Raw genomic sequence first — 14,184 nt, 5'->3', positions numbered from 1 at the left:
TAAAGTCTATGTTCTGAACTGGGGGTTTGAATTTATTGTGTAGGTGGGATTTGGGATTGTTTAAATGTATTGCCTCCCCAGATAGTAGATAGTTACCCATCCCTGTTGCTGTCCTTGCTTGGCTGCGGTCCCTGTCTGTTGCTGCTGTTGCTACATGTTTGACTAACCACCTGTTACCTGCTGTGGTGGTGCAGTGGCTGTCTGACCTCCTTGCAGCTGAAAGTACGGTGCATTCACAATACCTTTGCTTGTTTTTGCGGATTGGGATTCTGACCCAGATTTATTGATTTCTGCTCTTGATAAGCTTTTAACCGGCATTGGTTGACCATGTGGCCCATTTGATTACAATAATACCATTCTATGATGTCAGGCTGCTGCCAAACCCTCTGACCTTTGCCATTATAACTGTGTTAAAGCTCTCTGGAGTTCTGCGGTATAGACCCCTTCAAGACAGGTGCCAGTTGTACGCTAGCCACCATGTGACCCCCTCAAGGTGGTCTTTTTCAATTGGTGTTGTGTCGTAAATAAAGTATTACGCACTCGGAATTTCTAGATATCAATACGATCATGCATAAAGCAAGAGGCTGAGTCTGTGGTATCAGGTTCAAAAGGGCTTTATTCCAATAACTCGAGTCATAAAGAGAATATTACCATCACCACTAGGGATCTGGAAGGGTCTCAAAAGTATTATCAACACATTATTCACAGAGTACAGTATATATACATTACTATAATATACGTAAGCAAAAGAGCAAAAGAGAATGAGATAAGAGCATGTGGGTGTGTAGGTAGGCGTGAGGGTGGGCGTCCATGTGGGCGTCCACTTGATGATAATAGGTAATTGTCATAGGTGGGTGGATACCTGGAGGGGGTTGCGTGGTCTGCTGGAATTGTACTGGAACTTTGCCTTACTTGTGCTCGACTCGAGCATGACGTGCAGCTGACGTGGGGAGGGGTTGCTGTGCAACCGGGGAGTCTGGAAGTGAGGCCTTCAGTGTCAGGGCGACCAGCACATCTTGTTTTATCTGATATCTAAAGTCTGGAGCAGGGACTGATTGGTGACATAGGTTGCCCATCACCAAGAGCCAATGTGGCATCTATTTCTTCATTTATGTCATTTACTGTAGGGGCCTTTCATGAGGGTTATGGGCTTTTTACTGACGTGAGCTTTGCAATCTCACAAAGAGAGACAGTAAGGCTAGGCTTCCTCCTTGCAGATGGGTCGTGTTTATTCCTCCTTCTCCAGGCAGGAATGCGGCTCGATAGGAGTAAGCAGATAACCGTGCTCAATACTGTCTCGGACAGGGCCCCTTTGGCTGAGGCCCAAGTGTGCAAGGCTAAGGATACGTAGCTGCAGTTTTCTGAACGTCTGAACGTCTGAGGCCTGAAACCTCTTGTCGGGTCTGGCTGAGCCACAAAACACGGGTTTTCATGTGGTGCAGGAAAACATGATGCAAAACGTGTAGGCCTCAATACAGATTTGTCGTTTCTCTCATGGGAGACTGGATGGTGACAGGCCACGTTTATAGCATAAGTATCATGATAGACAGGCCATGGTGATAGACTGGCCATGGAGGGGAAATGCATGAGTTACATGTATGTATACATAAAGCATTTGAGGGGGACGTCGGGGACATATAGGTCTCGCAATTTTTCCATTTCCTCATTCCCTCCTTGTTCCCTAGTGGACCCTTCATGTCACATCTATTCTCATGAGACAGTCGATCTGTTCTTGCAGCATTATTTTTCCGTTTTCAATTCTTTGTAAATGGGGATGTGGAACACATGCAGTAGCACACAGGCCGCAAATGGCTGGGCCACACTGCAGACATAGACAACAACTGAATATCATTAGTAGCATTAATCCACAGATGGTCAACACTTTCCATCCCCATGCCGATATTAATCGCCAGAGCCAACCGGACCAAGTCCACGTGCCTGGGTCTTGATGTATGCTTTGGGCAATCTTGTGGAGCCTTGTTATTGCTTTGTATACAGACGGTGCGTTATTAGGAATGAATACGCAACAGCTAGAACCGATGACCCTACAAGCCCCGCCCCTATCCGCCAGGATGACGTCAAGAACAAGACGATTCTGAAGAACCACCAGTCTCATAGCAGACTGCTCCTGGGTCAGATTCCCCAGGGCTGATGCAGTCTCATTAGCAACTGTTTCTAGAATCCTCGTCAGCCTGCGGATAAGTTTACTATTCTGGACGGGACCTATGAAGAAAAAGAAGCCTTTGTTGAAATCTGTATATTGCTCCCAAGCTGTCTCAGTCTGGTCAATGCCAGAGGCATCGAGCCCTCGTCTGTGTCTGACAAGTGCTAGTCGGAGATCCTGATGATAATTTGATGGGGCCAAGAAAACGGGTGGCAAAAGAAATGATATGTAACACGTACCACCCCAGTCTAAGGGCAGTTGCACATAGGCTGTCTGGCCGCAAATAAAGTAGGTGTGTCGTGATGCTCTGAAATAGGACTTTCCTTTGTCTGTAAACACTATTATAGTATTACACTCACTGTGCCCCAAATGTACTGAGCCTTCTTTTCTGACACACAAGTTCCCTTTCACTGGCAGGACTGTAATTGAGGATGGACCTAACTTGGGTATGGGCTTGACATTCAACACTATAAAGTCTAGGGTTGCATTTCCTTGCAGATACTCTTCATTTTCTAGATCTGTACCTTTCCTTTGGGGAAGACCTTCTTCATCTGGGAAACATGCTTCATTCATGACTTTATTCAAGTTACCCCATACCCACTCGCCCCTACACTCCTTGTCTTGACATTCTTTGGCATCACCGTTGATGGATGTCATTAAGGCAATCCATGCTCCGCAAGATCCATTATGGGAGAACGGAAAAGGGAAAAGAGGCAACACTCCCTTCACCTTCTGATACGGGGGAAGTCGGCCACAGACCCAGCAGTCTGTAGCATTACTAGTCTGATGTGAACGGTGCAGCATCTGAATAAAGGTATTGTTGCGCAAGGCAAGTCGATACGATAGCTCATGGGATGGCAGATCACTAAATGTGTGTATTATGGTATCATTAGTGGAGGAGTGTAAGAGTGAAGCAATAGGAGGAAACATATGTTGTAATATGCTTATGCTAGTATGGGTGATGTCACTCCTGACACATTGGTGAGGTCTTAAGGTTCTAGAGTTCTCATCTTGAGCTGGTGGAAAAGAATGCTGTGTGAGAATCTGCTGATGAACCTGCTGGCAGTTGGATGGATGAGCTGTTTAACCTGCATCTTCAATTAAACCATTTCTCATATCTACAAATGGATTCTGGATCTTCATTCAAATACCTATGATGTACTTTTTAACACTGGCGACGACTGGGAAAACGGATAACAGCTCAACTCCAGACTACAGCGACCTTAAAGATTAGAAAAACGAATTTATTCATTTGTCAAGTAAGACTGTAATTTTTATTTCTAAGTGCGTTTACTGAGACTAGTCCATTTCATCCGGCGACCTTCGCGGTGCTACAGTGACATTCATCACCTGTATAACGTTTATACTATGATTGTGTTGATGTTAAGGTTTTTTTACTTTTGAGTAAATTCCTCGTAGGCGCTCAAGCATCTTTCAAGGATACTATTCTTGTGTGGCACAAGCTGACGATCTTCTTTTATTACTGCCGATTCAGTATCTTAAAAAACTTGCCAGTTACAAGATTATTATTTAAATTGGACTTGCCTGTCATTTGCTCGCGCTCTCTCTGTTTATCTCGAGCACAACGTTCTTCGAGGTCAATCTGCTGAATTCCTCCATTGTTAGCAGATAGTACTGAATTGAACATACGATGTACGTCGAATCTCTGCCTGGAACGCAACGTCTTCTGCTATCCTGGTAACCCTGAAACGCACGCTACTCAGCCATTATTTGACGTCCCTCGGTGGAAGCGCATGACGTGCTGACACGCTTCAGCCATTGTTCGACGGTCCTCGGTTGGCATTGCAGCGACGCGCACAGGAAGAGTGAGGAACGCCGTGGATCTACAATTGCGTGTGTCTCTTGTGTTTTGATCTGGCAGCGCTGACACGCACAGCAGTTCAACTGTAAGTACTTTATTCGGCGTGTCTTCTGCCGCATGCAACGGAGCCTTAGTTGATGTCCCTCGTTCAGTTACGTAACTACGCTCACAAGAAGGGTGTGTAGCGCTTTGAGGTTACTGTGCGAGAGGGGCTTTAACATAGTTCAAGCAGCGCTGACACGCACAGCTGTTTTACTGAAAGTAAAATTTTCTCCGTGTCAGTTGTCAAACTACGCTGACACGCACAGCTTGTAACAAGACCAATAATTAAATAATCCTGATTCATCTTCGGAACGTGTAGAGCGCTGCGAGTCTACATTACAGGTGTGCCTTCAACATTAACTAAGCAGCTCTGACACGCGCTGTTATGTAACGACAAATACATGCGTGTTGTTTACTAAGTAACGCTGACACGCACAGCTTTTAAGTTTTGCGAGTTTGATTAAAAGTCTTCATGTAATGTTGGTCATGCAGTGCTGACATTTACAGATAAACATCTTTAGGAACAATTCTATGTTACACTGACAGATCACCTTTACTGCGAGTCCTGGAGTAGACAGTGCTGATATGCTAAGTTTCTTTAACATTTAGGCTACATTTCTCCACTTATAGTCAAATTACAATTTGCTGTTGTACGTATTAGATATAGCATGACATGGGTGTTTGTAGTATGTTGTAGGATGTTTCTGGTTTAATAAGAGGAGATTTGTAGTGGGTTAAAAAAAAAAAAGAGGGAAAAGTTTTATTTTAAAAAAATTCTGAGTCATGCAGAATGTTACGGCTGCACCGTTTTTTCTACAATCGCCTGGTGATCCACCTATTAAATGGTCCAAGTGGAAGAAAGTTTTTGAGCGATATGCTCGTGTGTGCGGAACTTCTCTCAGTGTTGAGAGGAAAACGGCTCTTCTAATGCACTGTCTTGGATCTGAGGGTCAAGATGTCTTTGATCATCTTCCTGACGTTCCAGCCAGTGCTGCTACAGGTCTGAATGAATTTGAACAGTGTATGTACAAACTTGATGCACATTATTTGCCAAAAGTTAGTACTATTTTAGAACGCTATCACTTTGGTAGACGCATGCAGAAGGAGGATGAAAGCATAGAAAATTATGTGACAGATCTCAGACGTCTAGCTTCCACTTGTAAATTTGATGTACTAATTGAGGAAAGGATAAGAGATCAATTTATGCTTGGTTGTATCTCTGAGAAAGTAAGGGATGAACTTTGGCTTAAAGACGAACCGTCTCTTGATGAGGTCTTAGTAATAGCTAAAAGAATTGAACACTCACTAGCATGTGTGAAAGAGATAAAAAAGGATCTCAACAAAGTTGGTTCGGACGTTACAGTTGTTAATACTAATGTGTCTCAGAAGCCTTCTGATTCTTTAATGAAATCTCAGACTAAAGATAAGTTGAATACCAAATCTCGAGCTCAGTTTAAAAAGAACGGTAAGTGTTACAGATGTAACAGCACAACACACTGGGCAAATGATAAATCGTGTCCTGCCCTGAATATCACATGTTCATTTTGCAAAAAGAAAGGACACAATGTGAATGCCTGCAGAATCAAAGCTTCTAGAATTGGTGTAAATGAAGTTTCTCAAGAAAATGATGCAGAATTGCATGATTTTGAATGTGGACAGATTGTGGTCCAGGTTGGAAGTGATGGGCCTCTGGATTTTATTTTAGTGGAGGGTCAGAGAACTAAAGTATTATTTGACTCGGGAGCTAAGATTACCATCATTTCTAACAAATTCTTTAGTGACAAGTTGAGCCCCAAAGTGAAACTGTCTAAACCTGACATTCGTCCTACCTCCTATGGTGGTGATCCCATAGAATTGAGAGGGTACTTTGTGGGATTAATTGAGTTTGAGGATCGTTTCACCTCTGGGAAGATCTATGTTTCCAAAAAGGGTGATAGTATTATTAGTTGGTGGCATCAAAAAGATCTGGGTGTCATGTTGGATCCTAATAATACTCCTCCGGTCATACTCAAAGAGAAGAATGTCATTGGGTCCATTGATAATAATTCTTTGGATTCTCAGCTCATGGAAGAGTTTCCCCAAGTGTTTGGTGAAAAGTTGGGTTGTCTTAAAGGCTACTGCCATAAAATAAAGTTGGTCCCGGGATCTATTCCTGTGTCTAGTAAGGTGAGGAATGTTCCTTTCACAGTTAAAGATGACATGTTTAAAGAGATTGACAAACTCAAATCTCAGGGTATCATTGAAGAGGTTGAGGGAACATCTTGGTTAGCTCCGGTAGTGGCTGCTAGAAAACCAGATGGCTCTCTGAGACTATGTGTGGACTTGAGACAACTTAATAAGTGTGTACTGGTTGATAAGTATCCTCTTCCAAATATATCTGAACTGTTAAGTATGGTGGCAGGGGCGAAAATTTTTAGTACTATTGACCTGAAGTCTGCGTATCATCAAATACTGCTTGATGAGTCTTCTAAAGATTTGACTGCGTTTGTTACGCCTTTTGGGACGTTCAGGTTTATAAGACTTCCGTTTGGGCTAGTTTCTGCCGCTTCCGTGTTTCAACGTGTCATGGAGAAGGTATTGGTCAATATACCTGGTATTTGTGTATACCAGGATGATATTCTGGTGTATGGATCTGATGTGTCTGAGCATGGGAAGAGAATTAGACAGGTGCTAGGTAGACTTGCTGCCCACAATCTGACCATTAAGCGGGAGAAATGTAAATTTGGATGTGGAAAGATTGACTATTTGGGACATACCATAAGTGCGGATGGTGTGGTTCCAAAAGCTGATCTGGTAAACACTATCAAAGATCTGACGGCTCCAACTTCTAAGGAAGAGTTAATGCGCTTTCTTGGCATGGCCGAATATTACAATAAATTCATAAAGAATTTTGCTGAAGTCACATACAATATAAGGAATCTACTTAAAAAGAGTGTGAGATTTTGTTGGGATGAATCTTGTGAGAAAGAGTTTTGTGAATTAAAACAAAGGTTACAAAATGCACCGAATCTTAGAAATTTTGATCCCACCAAAACATCAATTATTTCTACTGATGCAAGTCTAAAAGGGCTTGGTGCGGTCTTGTATCAAGGGGGTACAGCTCCTGAGAACACCATTATGTTTATTTCGAGAAGTCTAAAAGGGGCTGAAACCAGATATTCAGTTATCGAGCGGGAAGCTTTGGCAGTTTATTGGGCTGTTAAAAAATTCAAGAAGTTTTTGTGGGGTACATCATTTGTGGTGAAAACTGATCATAAACCACTATGTGAAGTGTTATCTAGCAAAGGTATTGATTCAATATCACCACGTATTTCAAAATGGGTTGTTGGTTTACAAGGATTTGATTTTGTTGTCAAGTATGTTCCTGGTAGTGAGAACCTTGTGGCGGATACACTTTCAAGACTTGTACCGTCGGTTGAACAGGGGTTATCAGATTCTCAGACGGATATTGACTTTAGTAATTTTCAGGATTTTGTTTGTGGAGTAGATTATGAGGTGATTTCTCATGAACGCTGGTTGGATGCTTGTAAAGCTGATGCTTCCATCCAAGAGGTATTGAGTCTCATTTGTAATGGTTGGCATCACAAGGAACAGGGTGGTTCTTTGGTGAAAGATTTTTGGTTAGTGAAAGACCAACTTTCTCATTGTGATGGTTTATTATTGAGGGGTCATAGACTAGTTCCACCCATATCTCTAAGAAAAGAATTACTAAATTTGGCTCATGAGGCACATCTGGGTATCTCCAAGACAAAAGAGAGGATACGTTCTAGTTATTGGTGGCCAGGTGTAGATTCTCAAGTTGAACATTTAGTTAGAGAGTGCGTTCAATGTTCTCTCAGTGAGAAAGGTCTTAAAACTAGAACCCAACCCATGGAGAAAAGATCTCGTCCTAGTGGTCCGTGGAAAGATATAGCTTTGGACATTTTAGGACCTGTGCATGGGGATGGTTCGGACACATTTGTTATTGTGATCATGGATTTGTTTTCTAGGTGGCCGGAAATATTTTGTGTTAAAAATGTGAACACAGTAACTGTTATTGATTGCTTAAAGAAGCTCATTGCTAAGGAGGGTATTCCTGAAACCATTCTGACTGATAATGGGGTTCAACTGGTTTCTGGTGACATGGAAAATTTTCTTAGTGGTTGTGGAATTGTACATAAAAAGTGTTCTTTGTATCATCCAGAGTCGAATGGCACTGTGGAAAGATTTAATAGAGTTCTGAAAGATACTATCTCTTTAGCAAAGCAAAATGGGCTTGATTGGAAGGAGGAAATTTCAAAAAGGGTTTGCATTTATCGTTTTGCTCCTCATACGACAACAGGGAAATCTCCTTTCTTTTTGTTTCGGGGAAGGAATCCTGATACTTTCTTAGAGCCTCCTTGGGTAAACAAATTTCTTTCGGTGAATGGGGGGATTGAGGATGACACTACTTGGAAGAACAAGGAAGATTTGAAGTGTCTTAAAAGTAAAGAAAACTATGATGTACGACATGCTGTCAAAGTAACAAAAGTTTTAGTTGGTGACATGGTCAGGATTAAAAAACCTGGGTTTTGTGTTGCTGGTTCTAAATTTTCCAAACCCATCAAAGTGATAAAAGTTTTTCATAATGCAATAAGAACTGCTGATCACAGGGTGTGGAATTTGAGTCGTGTTGCTTTATGTAACAGAAATGATGATGTATATTTGTCTCAAGATTTGTCAAGAAAGGAAACTGTTCCTCCAGTTATGATGAGACCTAGTAGAGTTTCACGCACTCCCTCTTATCTGAAAGATTACGTTGCTTGATGTTCTGTTGTTTATTGTGTATATATGCAATGTGTAAAGGAGGGAGATATGTTGTAATATGCTTATGCTAGTATGGGTGATGTCACTCCTGACACATTGGTGAGGTCTTAAGGTTCTAGAGTTCTCATCTTGAGCTGGTGGAAAAGAATGCTGTGTGAGAATCTGCTGATGAACCTGCTGGCAGTTGGATGGATGAGCTGTTTAACCTGCATCTTCAATTAAACCATTTCTCATATCTACAAATGGATTCTGGATCTTCATTCAAATACCTATGATGTACTTTTTAACAACATAGCATGTAGTATTAAGCTGATACATATTATCGTGATACACAGAAGAGATAGAAAAATCAAAGTAACTATACATCTACCACGTAATATTTTACAGTATTTGCTTTTCATCTTGCTCTTTTTCTCATTAGTTTCGTTCGAGATCTTATGCAAGCCAGAATACATGTTCAACCGCTTCACCACCTAGTGGACTTAATTGATCAAACGGGTTCTGACTTATTAGATCTAAGTTTAGCTTTGTATTCCTGCTGCGGAGTCTCCTCTAGTAAAGGGGGCTCAAAGTCCGAAAAGTTAGTGTTCTTTTTGAAAGTATAGTTATTCCCGAAGTAGCGTTTACAATGATGAAGATGAACCCATCCTTTCCGTCCTTCGACTTTAACGGCGGTCCTTGTGGTCAACAATACAAACTTTGGCGTCTTCCACCTTGGCTCAAGAGGGCTTGATCTATCAAAGTTCCTTATGAGCACATAATCCCCAGGAGCAATCAAGTGTTCTTTGACCTGGGTGTTGTCAGGGAAGGCGGCAGCAACCTGCGAACGACAAGAGAGTAGTGCAGACATCAAGGAAGCCAGGTAATCTGTCAGCATGTTACTATCAACATCAGTAATCTTTTTAGGCATTGGAGTGCCCCACATATTCGGTGGTCTACCAAAGACCACTTCGTAAGGGGATAAGCCTGTTCTGGAATGTGCTACCATTCGCATGTAAAAGAGGGCAACCATCCAATCTACATCTTTTTCTGCGCAAATCTTTGCTAGTTTTATTTTTAGAGTCTGATTATGTCTTTCTACAAGGCCTGCTGCCTCAGGATGTCGTACACAATGGAACTTCCATGTATACCCTAACAGAAGGGACACTTGTTTCATGAGTTCAGAGGAGAAAGGCTGACCGTTGTCGGAATATACGACACGCGGTAATCCATAACGTGGGAAAATCTCTCGTACCAATTGTCTGGCCGTAGTTACAGCAGTATAATCAGGGACTGGAAAAGATTCGGTCCACCTTGACAGTGAACATACTACTACCAGGACATATTTGTAACCTCTACATCTGTCCATTTGGATATAATCCATTTGGAGGACTTCAAAGGGATGGTCAGGTAGATGGAATACACCTTGTTCCATCGGAATGCCTTTACCTGGATTGAATTGGCAACAGATCATACATGTTCTGACCTTTTGTTTCACAGCTGCACGCAGGTGCTTGTTGAACCATATATTCTGTAGGCTGTCTAGCATTGCTCTCTCTCCTAAGTGTGCAGGACTATGTGCGGTATTTATGATCACTTGTACCATCGAATCAGGAAGAAACCATGTTGTTTTGCCCTTAGTCATCCAACCCTGATCAGTCAGTACCCCTCCTTGTTCCGACCATTTCTTTAATTCGTCTAGAGTGGCATGTGTCTGTATGTCTTGTACATCCTTGGAAGGGTCCCTAACTGTCATGGCTTTGGACACTGATGGTACCTGTGACTTTGTCATGTCTAGTGGGGTCTGAGCTGTCTGTTTAGCAGTTCGGTCTGCCAGATCATTGCCTTGAGAAATGGTATCTGTGGCTCTAGTATGTGCTTTGCATTTTAGGATAGCTATGGCTGTTGGTAAATGTATCGCTTCCAGAAGGGCTTGAATAAGGGGGCCATGTTGTATCTTGGCCCCATGAGAGGTCAAGAAACCTCTTTCTCGCCATAGTACTCCGAAGTCATGAACTACCCAATATGCGTATTGGGAGTCGGTGTAAATGTTTACTCTTAAGTGCTTAGCTCTAATGCACGCTTGCGTCAGGGCGATTAGCTCTGCTGCTTGTGCTGACAGTATGTCTATTCTTTTAGTCTCTATAATTTCAGTAGCAGTGGTCACTGCATATGCTGCCACTAATTCTCCCGCCCCCGTCCTCATGCATGAGCCGTCAACATATAGTGTTAAGTCGGGGTTTGGGAGTGCAACATCTGTCAAGTCTTGTCTTGGTTTAGTCACGGTATGTATTACTTCAACACAGTCATGTGGGGAAACACTTTCTGTACTGGAGGGCAATAGAGTAGCAGGATTCAGTATGTTGCATCGTCTGATCTCTATGTGTGGTTGAAATAACGTCAGCTCATAGCCTGTCAGTCTCGCTACAGTTAGGTGTTGGGTTTGTGTCCGGTTCTAAAGAACCTCCACTGCGTGCGGTACTTGTACTGTCAGGGGGTGGCCCAGCACTATCGAGTCACTTTGTCTTATGGCTAAGGCCGTTGCTGCAACAGATTTTAGGCACGCAGGCAAAGCCTGTGCTACTGGGTCCAGTGTACTAGAAAAATAAGCACAGGGCTTGTGTTTTCCTGCATGATCTTGTGTGAGGACAGATAGTGCTGTTCCATCCCGCTCTGTCACAAAAAGCATAAAAGATTTGTTGTAATCAGGGATTGCTAAAACTGGTGCTTGACATAAAGCTCTCTTTAATTCTTCAAATGCTACAGTGTGTTCTTGTGTCCAAGGGAGGACTTTAGTAGAAGCTGCCTCCTGTGTCGTCAACTGTATGAGGGGCTTGGCTATGTAAGCATACTGGGGAATCCACTGTCTACAATATGAAGTGAGGCCAATGAATGCACGTACCTCCTTTTGTGTCTTGGGCTGCGAAAGGCCTGAAATCAATTGTATACGCTCTGGTGTCAGTCTCCTACCCTCCTTGGATAGCAAGTGCCCAAGGTACGCCACTTGCTGTTCACAGAATTGTAACTTCGTAGGGGACACTTTGTGCCCCTTGTCAGCCAAAAAGTGTAAGACCGTCAGTGAAGCATCTTCACAATCATGTTCCGATCTTGCAGTGATGAGAATGTCATCGACATACTGTATCAGTGCCGTAGTGCTAGGCATATGAATACTGTCTAGTTGTCTCTTGAGTGCCTGACTATAGATGCTAGGACTCTCCGTGAAGCCCTGTGGTGCTCTTGTGAATCTGAAGCTGCGGCCTTTTAAACTGAAACCGAAAAGATATTGGCTGTCCGGATGTATTGGGATACTGAAGAATGCTTTCTTCAGATCGATGACTGTAAAGAACGTAGCATTTGCATCAATGGCAGTCAATAATGAAGAGATGTCCGGGACCACAGGGTACTGTGGCACCACACATTTGTTCAATTCTCGCAGGTCCACAACTAATCTATGTACAGGTGATGTATTGGAGTCAGTTCTTTTAAGAATAGGGAGAACTGGTGAATTGCATATGTTTGAATCTGTCTCAATCACCACCCCTTGTGCAATTAGGTCATCTATTATTTTTAGTAAACCTACTTCAGCCTCAGGTGGTATTTTGTATTGTCTAATCCGTGGCAGTATTACACCTTCCTTGAGGGTGACCTGGTGCGGTGTTATGTTCATGTAACCTACGTCAGTCGGGCCTTGTGCCCATAGGTGCGGTGGTACGTCTTGAAGCCTGATGTCAATATCTTTCATTACAAAATGTCCCTTGAAATCACGTAAATACAGTCGCACTCCTTCTGGCGAGCAACAGGTAATTGCTCCCAGTTCTTTTAATGTTTTTATACCAAGTAAGTTCTCTGGACATGATTTAGTAAGCAGTAAGTCTGTAGTATGTATTAGTGGACCACCTCCTAAGGAGATTGGTTCTGAAACCTCATTAATAATAGGTCTACCTGAAAAACCCAGGGATACACTCTTTGAGCCCGAGAGGGGTGCCCCGGGCACCTCAGAATGACTGATGGTAGTTCTACTAGCCCCAGTGTCAATCAAAAACGTTTTATTTTGTCCCAGTAACCGTGCATGTACATAGGGACCCGCTTGGTCCACAGGAACTGGAATAAGGGGCAGGTCGAATTCCCTCTCTGGGCTGCTTCATGAATATGCTTGGTATTCTCGATAGTTATTTTGAGCGTGCTCATACATTTGTGTTGTAACTCGGGCCGGTGCAGGTGCATGGACAGGCGGTGGCGGCGGTGGAAACGTATCTGATGTCTGATGTGTGTTACTGTCCTTGGGAGGATACTGACGAGGCTTTGTTTTACCTATGGCTATATTGTGTTTTAGTACTGCACATTCATTTACGAAGTGGCCTGGCTTCTTGCAATAATTACAAGTCCCACTAGTTTGTTTCGTGCTATTCTTGTTCGTGTTTGTATTTGTGTTTGCGGGTGTCGATTGGGCCACCAGCATCTTCATCTTTGTGTCTTTCATGCGTCTCTTTTCTTGGTCATGTTCCTCTCTAATTCTGTTCTGGTGATACTGTAACATCTGTAACATTTGGGAAGGGCTGCTTGCTTGCCAAGTACTCTCAACCTTCAGTACCCTATACATTCCCTCAGGTATGGAATTTTCTACTAATTTGCTCACGAAAAGATGGGGATATGAATCGCTACCGGGCTTAAGGCCACTATTGATAGTAAAACATTTCTCAAACCTAGAGTAAAAATCGCTAGTGTCCTCGTCTGGTTTCTGTTTACAGGCTGAAATAGCATCCCAGTCTTCTTTCTTGGTAATTAATAATCTCGGCAAAACTTGTACAAGGAGTTCAGGTAATTCTTTAGCTCGGGGACCCAGACCAACCCCCGGGCCTCTTGCGTTTTCTTCTGTTTGCAACACATCCCAGCCGATCTTTTTCTCTCCCACCTCCCAGTCCTTTTCTTTAAGCTTCTCGTAAATACCAGCAGGCAATAGTAGTTTTAATAACTTTAGAATGTCCGCATATGTATATTCCCCTAAGCGGAGAATGTCTTTCAGTTCTCTGTGAAAACCCCCCGGGTCTTTATCATGGGAGGGCAAACATTTTTTCGTTTCCAGTATTTCTAATTTTGACAGAGGGGTGTAGACATACACCCGTTTTAGTTCATCATTTGCATCCTTTACAGGATGAACCTCTCGTAGGGGGTTCAGCTTGTCGTATGCCTGCCCCTTAACCTGGGGTGGAGCGGGAAGCAGGGACCTAGTTACATATACTATATATTTGTGTCGCTGATCCAAGATGACATTAATCAATTCAGTACCAAAGTTCATCCATCTGTCTAGTATTATGTCGTCCAGCAACCTATACAATAGACCAGGACCAGAATATTGGCTTTCGTATAACGTTATTAAATGTTGGACCATGTA

The sequence above is a fragment of the Triturus cristatus genome, chromosome 5_1, assembly GCF_964204655.1.
Source record: "Triturus cristatus chromosome 5_1, aTriCri1.1, whole genome shotgun sequence".
In the NCBI taxonomy this organism is placed as follows: domain Eukaryota; kingdom Metazoa; phylum Chordata; class Amphibia; order Caudata; family Salamandridae; genus Triturus; species Triturus cristatus.
This window is presented reverse-complemented; position numbering follows the sequence as displayed.